Here is a 14,519-nt window from a genome sequence, read left to right as displayed (position 1 = left end):
ATCCAGTTATGTTGTGATGTTTGGTAGCACACAAAGTGTTCTTCCGGTAAACGGGAGTTGTATAATCTCATAATCATAGGAACATGTATAAGTTATGAAGAAAGCAACAACAACATACTAAACGATTGGGTGCTATGCTAACGGAATGGGTCCAGTCAATCACATCATTCTCCTAATGATGTTATCATGTGGATCAAATGACAACTCATGTCTATGGTTAGAAAACATAACCATCTTCGATTAACGAGCTAGTCAAGTAGAGGCATACTAGTCATACTCTGTTTGTCTATGTATTCACACATGTATTATGTTTCCGGTTAATACAATTCTAGCATGAATAATAAACATTTATTATGATATAAGGAAATAAATAATAACTTTATTATTGCCTCTAGGGCATATTTCCTTCATAAACATGATGAACGTGAGTAGATGACAATTCCATGCGTCCTCGAGAACACTTTGCTTTATATAAGAGAACTTTCCGGCTTGTCCTTTGCTATAAAAAGGATTGGGCCATTATCTTGCACTTTGTTACTATTGCTACTTTTTACTTGTTACCAATTACCATGCTACAAAACTATCTGTCCCCGCTACTTTCAGTACTTGCAGAGAATACCTTGCTGAAAACTGCTTATCATTTTCTTTGGCTCCTCCTTGGGTTCGACACTTTTACTTATCAAAAGGACTATGATTGACCCCATATACTTGTGGGTCATCATATATGCAAAACATTAAACATGGCATATGCAAAGTTGATCAAATGGGAGCAACAAGAACATACCGAGTCCCGTTGTGGCATTCCGTCGAACAAGTCGTGGGCAGCCCGGCGCCACAGATGCCCGTGTTTGTCCGCGCCCAAATGAGTTACGATGAGTGATAGATATCTATCGCCGGCATCTGGAATGCCTCAATTGGATGTTGGATCCTCCTTTGTCTCAACATGGTCCAACGACGCGATCCTTGGCGGTGGCTCGATGGATGGGGTGCGGGGTTCCGGGCGTGCCCTCCACCCCCCCACCCCCACCCCCCGAGGGGGGAGGGGACAACGGCTCGTCCATGTCCACTCCCTGCGATGCCAAAGCTCCCTCTCTCACTGCCTCCGTCGCCGGTCCCTCCGTGCGACGTTCTCTGGCTTGCAAGACGAAGATGATGGACGAGGCAGATGCAACTTCTGTCGCGACGGTAGGGGACGAACTGGATGACATCGGGGCCAGCGGATCGGGGCTGGCGTTGAGGATGGGGAGCAAGGGTGGCGGGCGGTGAGGGCTCAGACGCGGGAAAGGTTGGAGTGGGCGGGAGGAGGGGCAAGGGGTTGGTGGATTTGATGCAATTTATGATGGGGTAGGCCTGTCAGGTCCGACATGGCGGACGCACTCGGGCGTGCCCGGGCCTCCTCATATCCGCCCCATATTTCGACTGGATATGAAGGGTGCTAGTCAACCTGGGCGTTTGAGTCCCGTTTGAAACGCTCGTCTAGATTTTTTTTTCTTACCGATCAATGGCCGGACCGTTCGCCCGAGCATTTGAAGCGGGTTTGGAGCGTCCGGCTGTAGATTCTATCGGTGGTCATAGAGATCACACCAAATGGCATTGCCATGACTACCAATAAATAACAGGCTTCCTCGCCTCATTTGTCAACGAAAGTTGACTCTGGTACCGTTCAAAAAAAAAGTTGACTCTGGTAGGCGGTTGGCAGCTCAACCACTGGAAGCCACGAGATGTAAGATGGTGATGTACCTGCGATCTGCCAGCCGCTAGGTGCAGAGTCTGTACCAACTACCAAGTAGTCGGAATACAGAAGTTGCAGCTTGGTGGGTTTGCAACTCGTCAGTGATCAAGAATGGGCACCGCTGCACAAAGATAGCTCGGTTTGACCGAAAAAAGATCGCGCGAGGATCCTCTACCGTTCGGCAGCCTGCCGTTCTACCACTGACATGTGGGCCTGTGAGAAACATGGTCCACATGTCAGTGGCCCAACGTCACCTAGCGCACGGCAGAGGAGCCGTGTCCAAAAAGATCGGCAGCAGATCTTGTAGCTAGCATGCTGCACGTGCTGACACTACTTGACAAGTGACAGAGTCTAGAAGTTGACCAACTTGAAAGACACAACCCACGACCACGAGGTTCAGTGTATACAAATATCCCTACATATCAAAATATAATATCAGTCTTAAGTCTAAATTTGTAAAAGTTGATCAAGCATATAGAAAAAGTTAAACAATATTTAAAATACCAAATCAATATCATCGGAATCATCATAAAATATATTTTCGTATTGGTGTTTAATTGGTACTATCTCCGTCTCACAATATAAGACGTTTTTGTAGGCTAGTATTTCTTTTCCGGGGGTTTGTAGGCTAGTATTACGTCTTATATTTTGAGACCGAGGTAGTAGTATTGTTTTTTAAATTTTGCCAAACTTTGTAAAACCTTGACACGGGACATGCACTATGTTTCGACACAGAGGAGGTACTTGTAATATGCAATTGTGCAGTGAGCTCGCTCCCGTGCGGCTCTCGGGCCGCACCGGGGCGCCCCCATTCCGACAGCCTAGGTCCCCTTCTCCTCCTCCTCTCCCTCACCGCGGACGGAGGGCGTCGCCGGGCAAAGCCCAGGCGGCGGCGGCGGTGGCGGCAGGGCCCTTTGGTGACGCGGTGGGAGCAGAGCTAGTGCTACTGATTGCTGGGCAACGGGTGGTGGACCTGGAGCTACGCTCACCGACAACAACAGAGGTTGGCGATGACCAGAGGAGCGGCCTTGTCCCACGGCGGTGCGAGGTGGTGAAGGTGCAGCGTGAGCTGTTGGGGCGTGGCCAGTGGCTCTCGGGCTGCGGTCGTCCATGATGAGCGTCGGCGGGTCTTCGGGCCCACATTGGTGGCGCGCTGGTGCGCGGTGGATGTGGGCAAATTTGACAATTTTGACCTCCGAACGAAATCAATTCACAGAATGAACTGGGTGTGAAACTATTTCACACCCCTGACCCTTTTGTGTAGCGCCCGCGACGCCGGCGTCACACCCTACGGTGCAGCGCCCAGCTAGCGGGTGTTGCACGCCATTCCACCGTGGCAGCCCTGGGCCCCGCACCCAGTTGTGCAACGCCTCGGCGCTAGGCGCCACACGATTTGCAGCGCCTAGCCGACGGGCGCTGCACTTTTAAAGTGCAGCGCCTAGCGCTTGGGCACTGCACTGTGACTTATCCGGCTGGCCCCCCCTTCCCCACTCCCCCCACACCACATACTCTCCCACTCCCAACCCGAGCTTCCCCCCTCTCAAATCCTCTCCCAAATCTTGCAAATCTGGACAATTTGTCCATGGATTTCGAAGTCAAACCCTCCCTCAAGGTAATCTTCTCCGATCCCCTTGTTTTGAGACAAGTTATGTTATCAAATTGCTCATTTGTTGCTAGTTTGGGGAAACCCTAGTTTTGTTTGGATCTAGAGATTTGCATGGAGATGTGAGATGTTAGTTTGCCAATTTCCTATGATTAGGCTTTGTTAGTATGTTAGGGTTATTCTTATGGGTGTTCTTATGTTGGTGCTAGGGTTAGGTTTTGGGCTAGGGTTATGGTTTTGGTTAGGGTTATGGTTAGGGTAAGGGTTGTTGTTTCATACATATATTAGGGTATGTATCCTTGGATTATTACTCATGGAAGCAATGTTACCTTGTGTTCTTTGAATGCTTATAGGGATGGAAAGAACATGTGTGTTTGTTCATCATGGGGACAAAGATGCCTTCTTGAAAGGCAATATTGAACAGGACCCGGATGAGATTGACATGGTGTTTGATAGTAGTCCTAGCTATGCGGAGCTTTTGCAACAAGTTAGGGAAGATTTGAATTGGATGGACCCTAGTGATATCATTGAGTTGGAAGGAAGGCATAATGTTGGTTTTGGAATGCACATCCGTTGGAAGACAATGCGTGTCAACTCGGAGCAACGTTGGGTTGCATACAAGGAGACGGTGGCCAAATCACTAGACAAGGCTCTTGAGTTATTTGCAATGAAGAAGGTTGATTCAAGGTTGCATTTGGACTTGAACCGGAGCCCCTCCCCTTTGGTTGCTAGTAGCCCCCGACCCTTGAAGCGAGATGAAATTGTTGAACCTCTTTTGACCCGAGAAGTGAGGCCAACATTGAGCCCGTTTACAAGCAACCAAGATGAAGCTTTGCAAGAGGAGAATGATGAGTATGCGGACGATGACAATGAAGTTGATCTTCATGACAACAATGTGGGTGATCTCGACAAATATCATGTGCAAGAGACAATGGACCATTCCATCCCTTTTTCCCGTGCATATGCATCGGACTCGGATGACGATGGTCCCAATGAACAAGTTGATGCGGAGGGGTTCACGGTGAAGGAGGCCGAAGCTTTCGAGAAGGTATTCGGTCGTGATCATCAGACTACATTGTTGAAGGATGTTAGTCTCGCGGATGAAGCCGTGGTAGATGGTGGCCAATGTATATCTGTTGGGGCTAGGCCAAGCTCTCACCGTGATTTGGGAGATGACAAGAACCGGATTGCAAAAGGGTCTAAGTTTGAAACCTTCTTGGAATTGAAGATGTGGCTCGACAACTACTTGGTTACGCATTATCGTCCACACAAGGTGGTGCACTCGGACGTCAATGTGCGCTACACGGTTGCATGTGCATGTGAAGATGAAATATGTCTGTGGATTGTGCGTGCAATACCATGGAAAGGAGGTCCCACTTGGCACGTAGTGAGTTGAGTGCCAACTCACATGTGCCGAGGCAAAAGGGTGGATGGCAAGATTGTGTCCCAAGACCACAAACAACTCACGTCGGAGTTCATCGCTTATAGGCTCTCCAACTCAATATCCACACTTCCAACAATGAGCGTCCAACATGTCATAGACCTTGTGAAAGCCATCTTTCATTACAAGGTGAAGTACGGCAAGGCATGGAAGGCGAAGCAAGCCACATTTAAGATGTTGTATGGTACTTGGGAGGAAGCATACAACCGAATCCCTAGGTTCCATGGTTGCGACAAACCCGGGCATGGTTCATGTGGTCGAGCCTCATGGGAACCAAACAACGGTTCATGAAGGACGGAAAGTCCGAGTATTTGGCCGTGCATTTTGGGCGTTCGAGCAATGCGTGAGGGCTTTCGAACACTGTAGGCCGGTCATCGCCATTGATGGCACGTTTTTGACAGTACAATACAAGGGCACCTTGTTGGTTGCGATAGCAAGTGATGCCAACAACCGGGTGTTGACATTGGCATTTTCTTTGGTTGAGGTGGAGAACAATGACAACTGGGAGTGGTTTTTGCGTCTTTTGAGGACAAAGGTGTTACCCGCTCAAAGGGAAATTTGTGTCATATCGGATCGGCATCCAGGAATTCTTAATGCGGTGGAGATTGACATTCTCGGGCATGCTCCGTTGCACCATCGATGGTGCATGAGGCACTTTTGTTCGAACTTCTATAGGGCATGTGGCCTTAAGGAGTTGGCCGATGATCTTCAAGATTGTTGTCTCGCTTTCTCCGACAAGCGCTTCACCACTTTGTACAACAAATTGCTTGCACACAAAAAACTTGGTCCCGGGTGTCAAGAATTTCTCAATAGGCACATTCAATACCGAAACAAGTGGGCACGTGCTTTTGATGAAGATGGCCGGAGATACGGTCAAATGACAAGCAATATGGCCGAATGCTTCAATAGGGCGCCCAAAGGTGCACGTGGATTACCCGTGACGGCAATAGTTCAATACACATTTGACAAGGTGAATGCGTACTTTTTAAAGTACTCAATGGAAGCGGATGCACAGATAGCGGGTGAGAACCCGCGCAAGTACAAGTACAAGTTCCCACCCAAGGTTGATGAATGGTTGGTATTTCAATCACAGAAGGCAGACTCAGAAGAAGCTATATTATATGACAACAAAGAGTGGAAGTACGAAGTGAAAGAGACAGGAGGAACTACAAACGATGGCCGCCAACATGGAGGTTGGGCTTTCAAGGTGTCGTTAACACAATGTGATTGCTCTTGCGGGAGGCCATTGTTGCTTCATCTTCCATGCTCGCACTTGTATACCGCCGGTCGCGTTAGGAATGTGGACATCAATCACCCATGCACCGTGAGGGAGTTGGAGTTCTCAAGCATGACGGTCAAGAAAACATGGGCTCCCCGCTTTCAACCATATCTTGACCAATCACAATGGCCAGAGTACCATGGTGTTCAACTATGGATGGATCCGGAGTTGAAGGTTGTTAAACGGGGTAGACGTAAGACAAAGCATCTTAGAGGCAACATGGACGGATGGGGCCATGGTGGCCGCCGTGAAGCGGGCAACGACCAATTCCAAGAGCCTCGTGAGAGCTCCCGATGTGGGCAGTGCAAAGGTCATGGCCACAACAAAAGAAAATGTACGAAACCAAGGAAAAGGTCCAAGAAAAATGATGCAAGCACAAGCCAACAAAGAGCTACAGAAGGAAGCCAACCAAGTGGTAGCCAACAAGTGCCAAGCCAACCAAGTGGTAGCCAACAAGTGCCAAGCCAACCAAGTGTTAGCCAAAGAGGATCTAGGCAACAAAGAGGTCGGCAACTAGGACTTACAAGAGGCCGTGGTGGTGGTAGAGCTCGTGGTGGTGGTGTAGGCTGTGGTGGTGGTAGAGCTCGTGGTGGTGGTGTAGGCCGTGGTGGTGGTCTTGGCCGTGGTGAAGGTCTTGGCCTTGGTGGTGGACTTGGCCATGGTGATGGTCTTGGCCTTGGTGGTGGACTTGGTCGTGGTGATGGACAGGGACAAGGTCGTTATAGAGGAATGTTTGGATACCTCGATGGACCATTTCCGTATGTTCTTATTTTTCATATGTTCTTCTTTTTCATATGTTCTTGTTGCACATGTTCTTCCATTTGTTTTTATTGTCTTTACTGACCATTATGTTTCACTCATTGTAGGTATGGCGGCTTCCCAACCCAACAAACCAACAATGAAGGAGGATGGCAAAGATGAGATGGCGGGATGGTGGGAGAAGGCTGCGAAGAAGCTTAGAGATGAGGATGAAGCCGCACTAAAGAAGAAGAAGGAAGAGGAGCTTGAGAAGGAGAGGAAGGAAACAGAGAGAGCGACACGTGACATGTGGGCTAGGGATCAAGCGTTGGTCAGTCAACGCGAGGAGGCACAGAAGAAGCGTCAAAAGGATTTTGAAGAAAGAACCATGAAACGTTGGGCATTCGTAGCTGAAAAAGAGGAGAGGAAGAACAAGATATTCATGGAGAGGGTGGTTAAGGAGGCTCACCTCATAAGGAAAACGGAGGAAGAGGAAGAAGAGAGGAAGAAGAAGAAGGGAAAGGGGCCTTGCTCTACGCAATAGAGCTATGTCATCTTCAACTTCAACTTGCTTGTGGACTATGCTCTTCGATTTGGTTGTGAACTACTATGTGTCATGAACTATGCCTCCTTCTCGATTTGGTTGTGAACTAGTATGTGTCGTGAAGTACTATGTATTTCCTCCTAAATTTGGTTGTATGAACTACTCCTCAAGTTGAAGTACTATGTGTTATGAACTACTATTTGTCGTGTTGCACTTTATGCATATGTTGTCTTCACAGTTGTTTGCTTGCCATGTATATGCATATGCTATATGCTACTTCACATCCTCGTACTATGTCTGCATATGCTACAAAATTTACTAAGTCATCGTGCAACGCCTAGAAAGCAAGCGTTGCACTGTGTAGTGTGGCGCCTGCACGCTAGGCGTTGCACAACTCTGTAACTATCCAGAGAGCAACTGAAAAGTGGCAAGTTACAGAGTTGTGCAACGCCAAGCACACAGGCGCCACACCATACAGTGCAATGCCTCGGCCTTAGGCGTTGCACTGTATAGTGTGGCGCCTGTGTGCTAGGCGTTGCACAGCTTTGTAACTATCCAGAGAGCAACTGAAAAGTTGCAAGTTACAAACCTGTGCAACGCCTAGCACGCAGGCGCCACACTATACAGTGCAACGCCTCTGCGCTAGGCGTTGCACTGTATAGGGTGGCGCCTGTGTGCTAGGCGTTGCACAGGTCTGTAACTTGCCCCCTGCCTTCTTTTGCTGTCTGTCTCTGTTGCCCTGCCTTCTTTTGTCTCAAACAGGGTGATTTTAAGTCACAGAATAAATAGGAATTTCAACATTACTATGAGCTAAGACATTTCGTACAGTGACCATCAGGACAAGTTCAATATTACTAACAGCATCAAGTTCAACATTACCTAGAGTGACCATCACGACAAGTTCAACATTATCACCAACATAGAGTTCAACATAGAGCTACAACTAACATAGAGCTACCATTACAAATAGAGGATGATGACTAGTTCCTTGAGCGCTTGTTGGCTCCTCCCCCCTCTTGACTCCAACCTTCTTCACCTTCCTAGGAAGAGGAACCCGCACCGGCTTCGGCTCCGGCTCTGGTTCCTCCACGTCATCCACATTGTCATCCAAATAGTCATCCAAAGCCGCCATCCGCGAGGTCCCGACCGTCCTTCTGCCTTTATGGGTGAAGTCTTCAGGTGTGTATTTGTTGATTCCCCTCCTAGGCTTTAACTCGTATGCAGACCGGACCTTGTACGTCCCCAAGGTCATATCAACCTATGCATCAACAAAAGATATGAAAAAATTGTGTGTGAGGATATAGTTAGCAATGCATCAACAATTGGATATATGCTCATGCCATACCTCTTGGGTGATCAAACCCACATCCTCATCCTCCAAAGGATCACCATGTCCCTGGCCCGAAGTGGGATCTGATAGTGTCGCCGACCTAGACCGTTCTGGTGATACATACTCGGGGTCACGACAACCGATAAGGTTTGATAAACGCCTTAACTTTTGGCCCTGGCGCTGCAACATGTACAAGTGAATGAGACATCGAACGTAGCAATGAACATGTTAAGTGCTAGTTTGAAGGAGATGTGAACATTAAGGAATGCTCGAAGTGCACCTTCCCCATCACTTTTGCCAGCCGGGGTTGTTTCTAGAATAGTCTCGGTCTCATCAGCTGCTTTCTTGATCTGGGCACGCTATGAACAGAAACGGTATTAACGTGTTAGGCAAGCGAAGATGAAAATACTGCGAATGGAAAAGCAAAAAGGGCAAATACCACAAAGTTCATCATTGGAGCTGAAGGGATAACTGAGTTGCCTTCCCTGACTAATGCGTTGTACTGGTGCTGGGCTAGCTCATCAAAAACGGTGGGATCCTCCAATATCTCATCAGCATACACTGGCTTGCATACCTCCACACGGGTAGTTGCAAGAAACCATGTGAGATAGTTGTTGAACGCGAGCGGGCAGTGCTCACGAAGCTGCTGTCGTTTTCCAGCCCTAGCTTGCTCCACACTTAGCGCGAACTGTACGACATACTTCCTGTGATGCGAGGCCCAATCCTTGATCTTCTGCTACTTTTTCCTATCCAACCTGCAAGTTAGAAACAGAATATTACCATCATTGAAACCGCCGAGAAACCGCGAAGTGCTCAAAGTTAATTATATCTTACTCGTGTAGCACCTTGTCCGTGTCCTCCCACTGCGGCGGAAATGACTGGAACAAGCCAAACTAGCGGAACACCCGATGTGGCAGGTGAAGCTCAACCGCCCAGTTGCATATGAGTGGGCACCACATACGCCAGAGATCCCTATCCCTAGTGCACATTGGATTCAGCCTGAACTCTATAGGGTTACCAAAACTATCTCCTTTTCCATACGGCTCCCGTTCCACTTGCAAAATGGGATAGAATGCAAAATTGATATCAAGTTGCGATAGAAGCATGATAATCACTTATGCAATGTCGATTCACCTGCTCAGGCGTGATCGCGTCCAACTCGCTCTTGTACAGCTTGTACATGACCGATGGATCACTCGTCGTCTCATTTAACACATTCCACTTATGAGCCCAAGTGGGGATCCGTAGTGGGTCATTTTTGCCGTCCCAATCCTCGTACTTCAAGATCTTCGGTCGTCCAACCGGCAAACGCTCCCATCTCCATACGGAAAGTGTGAGCATACAACCACCAATACCTCCAGATGGCCTACAACAGGCTTCGTCCAGCTGCACATAAAAGAGAACATAGTTGAATTAACAGCAAGATTGCATTGATAATGTAGCAATGAAGTGAAAAAGAAACAACTTCATACATGTCGATACAAATAAGCAAGTGTCGCCGAACCCCAACTCCGTTTGCTATCTAAGACGGTTAACGCCTTCAGCCACATCCATGGAGCATTCTTGCCTGTGCCATCAGCAAACATAGTCCTAGATATCATGTACCACATGTAGACACAAGCATATGTCTTCACCGTGTCCTCATTAGCATCCTCAGGGCAAGTACCAAAGTTCGATTGAATCCACATGAAAGGAGCACCTGCTGCGACTCTTTCCTTCTTCTTGTCTTCTACTTCTGGTTCACGAGGCTCAGGAGGAACCATACCGATAAGGGCATGCATATGCGCACGCCACCCTCCAGAATCGGTGTTCATACACAAAGGGTTCCCATCGATAGGAAGACCGGTGATCATAGCCATATCCTGGAGCGTCACAGTCATCTCCCTGGTCCGAAGAGGGAAAGTGTGTGTCTCCGGCCTCCAATGATCAATAAGCGCGGTGAGTGTTGCAGCATTGTTGGGTGGCGTCGACCGGCTGACCAACTGAATGAAAGGGAGAAGTCCTGTCTCCCTTACATACGGTGTGTACCGCTCATCATAGCGCATCCACCCAAGGGTGACCCCGTGAGACCGAATCTTCAAAGGTGCAAGCTCCTACAAACAAACAAACAAACAAATCATTACATATGGGGCATTTGTGTTTGAAATAAACATGAAATTCATAACACCGGCAACTTTCATTATTACCCGCTGCTCCACCGAAATAGCATACGATCGGTGTTGTTTGTCCCGGTGATCATCGAGAAGCCAAACCATCCTAACAATTTAAAAAAAAACTTTCTTGTCAACACAATTATCTTTGGAATACAAATAAACTAAACTACGCCTACTAGATGCAAAATTCAAAGCATATGTATCCAAAACATTTTTGTCAAAACAAATATAAGTTCCACACAAATAAACTAAACTAGGCCTACTTCATACAAATATATTTTCCATAGAAATAACAAGTCAACCTATGTATCCAACCATTTGTTTTCGAAAAAATAAACTAAACTAGGGTTCCAAAATCAAACAATGAAGAGTTCTAATACATGCAAGATTCTAATCTAATCAAATCAACCAAAGGTTCCCCAAATCTTCAAAATCTTCAAAATACTATATTTTCTATGGATAGCAAGAAAGAGATCGGAGGAGAGTACCTTCTAGGATGGATTGGTGACGAAATCCACGGACCAAATCGTCGAATTTGAAGGATTTGAGAGAGGGGATTGAGAGGGGGAGTGGATAAGGCCGCCGCCGCGGCTGGTTTTGTTTCTGGAACTGCTGCAATGGGGTGGGTGGGGGAGGAGAGGGCCGCCGCGGCTGGACATAACTCACAGTGCAGCGCCCGTCGGCTAGGCGCTGCACATTGTGTGGCGCCTAGCGCCGAGGCGTTGCACAGCTGGGTGCGGGGCCCGGGGCTGCCACGGTGGAATGGCGTGCAACGCCCGCTAGCTGGGCGATGCACCGTAGGGTGTGACGCCGGCGTCGCGGGCGCTACACAAAAGGGTCAGGGGTGTGAAATAGTTCCACACCCAGTTCATTCTGTGAATTGATTTCGTTCGGAGGTCAAAATTGTCAAATTTGCCGTGGATGTGAGGGTTCTGTAGCTAGGCGGATCCAAGGCTGCCGACCAAATGTAGGCTCGGTGGTGCAGCGCCATGATGATGGAGCAAGATGGCCATGCGAGGGGGCGATAGAGGGTGCTGAGGAGGTGCTGGGAGAGGGTCGGGCGTGCCATGGGTGTCCAGCTTTGCGGAAGGACGGATGACGTCCCGTGCAAGAGGCGCGCAAGGGGCCGGGCAGCGCTGTTCTACGCCGGTGGTCACGTGTTGGGCGAGGCAAAAGCGAGTTGGGTGCTTCTCTCGCGAATCTGGGGAGGCACGCACGGCACAAGGGATCCAGACCAGAGGTTGCTGCTTGGGCGGCGCGGCAGTCCGGGATGGAGCAGATCGCACCTGCGGCTGTTGGATATTCGGCGTTCTCTGGCAGGCGTGTGGTGCGTGTGCACGTGGAAGCTTGGTCAAGGTTGGGAACCGAGGTGGTTCGTAGCCCTGGGGGCATTTCTTTGGCCCCTGTCAGCATGGTGCTCGGCATGGATTGGTGGTTCGTGTTGCGTTCGGTGATCCAGTTTTCGGTCGGCGGTTGTCAGATCTATTGGCTGGTGTTTGTCGGTGGCCTCGCAAGGTATGGTTGGCTGCTCCGACGAGAGGCTTCTTCGACTACGAGCTGGCTCGGTGGTGGTGCTAGGTGGGCGCCGTTGTGAGATGATGTGCGGATGAGGCGGTGTCAGGAGCTTGGGTGAAGATAGCGGCGGCCGTGGCTATCGACTACCTTCTTGGAGGCATCCATGTATTGTTGCCGCACTCCTCCTGCGTGGATCACTGCTGCTCCGGGGGAAACCCTTGATCTTGTTTGATTAGACGATGGCAGCGCTTTGGTGTCGTATTTCTTTCTGGGGGCTTTGTCTTTGGAGTTGGGTACTGGCGAGTGGGAGAAGTGTTAGACGATAGTGTTGGCGTCGAGGCTTCTATGGCAACGATGATGAGAGGAGCAATATAAGAGATATGTCTATAGTTGTGGTAGTCGGCTCTTCTCCAACATGTTGGCGGGATTGTCTCGACTGGTGTGTTGTTGTGAAGTCGAAGTTGTGATGGCTGGGCCCGGTGGCGTACGATGATGGGCAAGAGGTGGTTTCATTCGATGATCTTTTGTGGCTCCAGCCGTGCCTTAGTTTCTCCTTTGTGATTCTTCATCAGAATCGAAGTTGCGCTGTCTGGTCGTAGGTGGCTGAGTCTAGCGTGGATCTTCATGCATCTCCATGCGGCCGCTACAACGTGGGTCAGGTTCACGATTGCCTACGGAGAAGTCGGAGTTGTTTTGCTCAGTGATGAGGCTTCTAGGAAGGAGTGATGACGATGACGCCTGTGTGTCGTCTCGGCGAGACCCTCTTTGGAGTGGTGTGTGTGAGGTATTCTTTGTCTGGCGCTCAGCGTTGTGATAGTTTTTGCTCGGTTCTTCATAATTAATTGGACATCTGGTTTTCGCTCGGTTTTTCTCATTAACCAAGCAACTCTTTTCTTGTTAATAAATACAGGAATCCTGACATTTAAAAAACATAAAGTGTGCAGTGCCGCCTGCAATGTTGGTTGAGTTCTTCAGAGTTCAGACTTTCCAGAGAAAATAAAGGGCGATGCTCATGATTGAAGAGGAGAACAAGTCGGCCTGTATTTTCATGGCCTATGACTAAAATATGATACGTTTCGAAGATCTGGACAAAGACAACCTTCCGACAAACAATACATTGACAACCCAACCTAATATCACTATAAGTCAAGTGATTAAATGCTTAGAATCTGGGCACACTTGCTTGGACTACTGACTTTTGAACTTCTGAACTGCTCTGCCAACCCCATAACGTAAGGTGTACTGAGGAAAATACTGATACAGTACACTAAAATGTTCTTTTTAACGAATCGTCGTCTACGAAAATGAACCATAACTTGCAACTCCCTCTATGACACTGACGTCTTATATTTTGTTACAGAGGGAGTATTATCATAGCTGGTATATTCAGTGGCACTGAATGACATAGAAAAACTATTTTCTCCGTCCGAAATTAGCTGGCGCTCAAATGGATCTAGACGTATTTCAATGCTAGATAAATTTAGAACATTTTCAAATGTACTGTCTACTTCTGAACTCGTTTTTCATGTGTGTCAATCTTTCAGTTCCCTGCCTTTCCGTTTGCGGCTAGATACTGAGCGAACTATGGGAGGCACAAAGTACAAAAGTCTGAGTTGCAGACATCAACAAAAAGGACAGGGATTCTGACTTGTGAGAGGTGCACAATTCAAAAGAATACGACGCCTGTCAAATCAAGGAGCCTTCTTCAAATTTGGTACTGTGAAAGGCGTTGGGGGAAGAGAAAGGAAGTCAACTGAAGCCCTGCAGCGTGCACGGTTGGTGTGAATATGGTCTAGAGCATAATTGTCTGTTTGGCTTAAGATGGTCACAATCAGGGATGCAAGTAGGATATATACTTGTATGCGTGAAAGATGAGAATTGACGTTATACGGCTTTTATTGGATTATTAAGTCTTCTGGGCAGTATGTATAGAGCACACGGTGACTTTTTAAGGTCCGAATGAACTGACGTTCGTTGGAAGAACCACCCAGCGCGAACGAACTGCCCCATCAGGCGCTTTTACGGGCCTCCTCCCAATATTTTTTTACACAAAAAAAACAGTAAGAAAAAATAAACATAAAACCCTTGCAAACAAACAAAAAAAAATCGATTTGCCTTGATCTATAGAAAGAAATTGCCCATTGTCTAAAAAACATATATATTATAAAACTACCAGCACGTTCA

This window comes from Triticum dicoccoides, chromosome 7B, assembly GCF_002162155.2.
Source record: "Triticum dicoccoides isolate Atlit2015 ecotype Zavitan chromosome 7B, WEW_v2.0, whole genome shotgun sequence".
NCBI lineage: Eukaryota > Viridiplantae > Streptophyta > Magnoliopsida > Poales > Poaceae > Triticum > Triticum dicoccoides.
Note: the sequence above shows the minus strand (reverse complement) of the source record.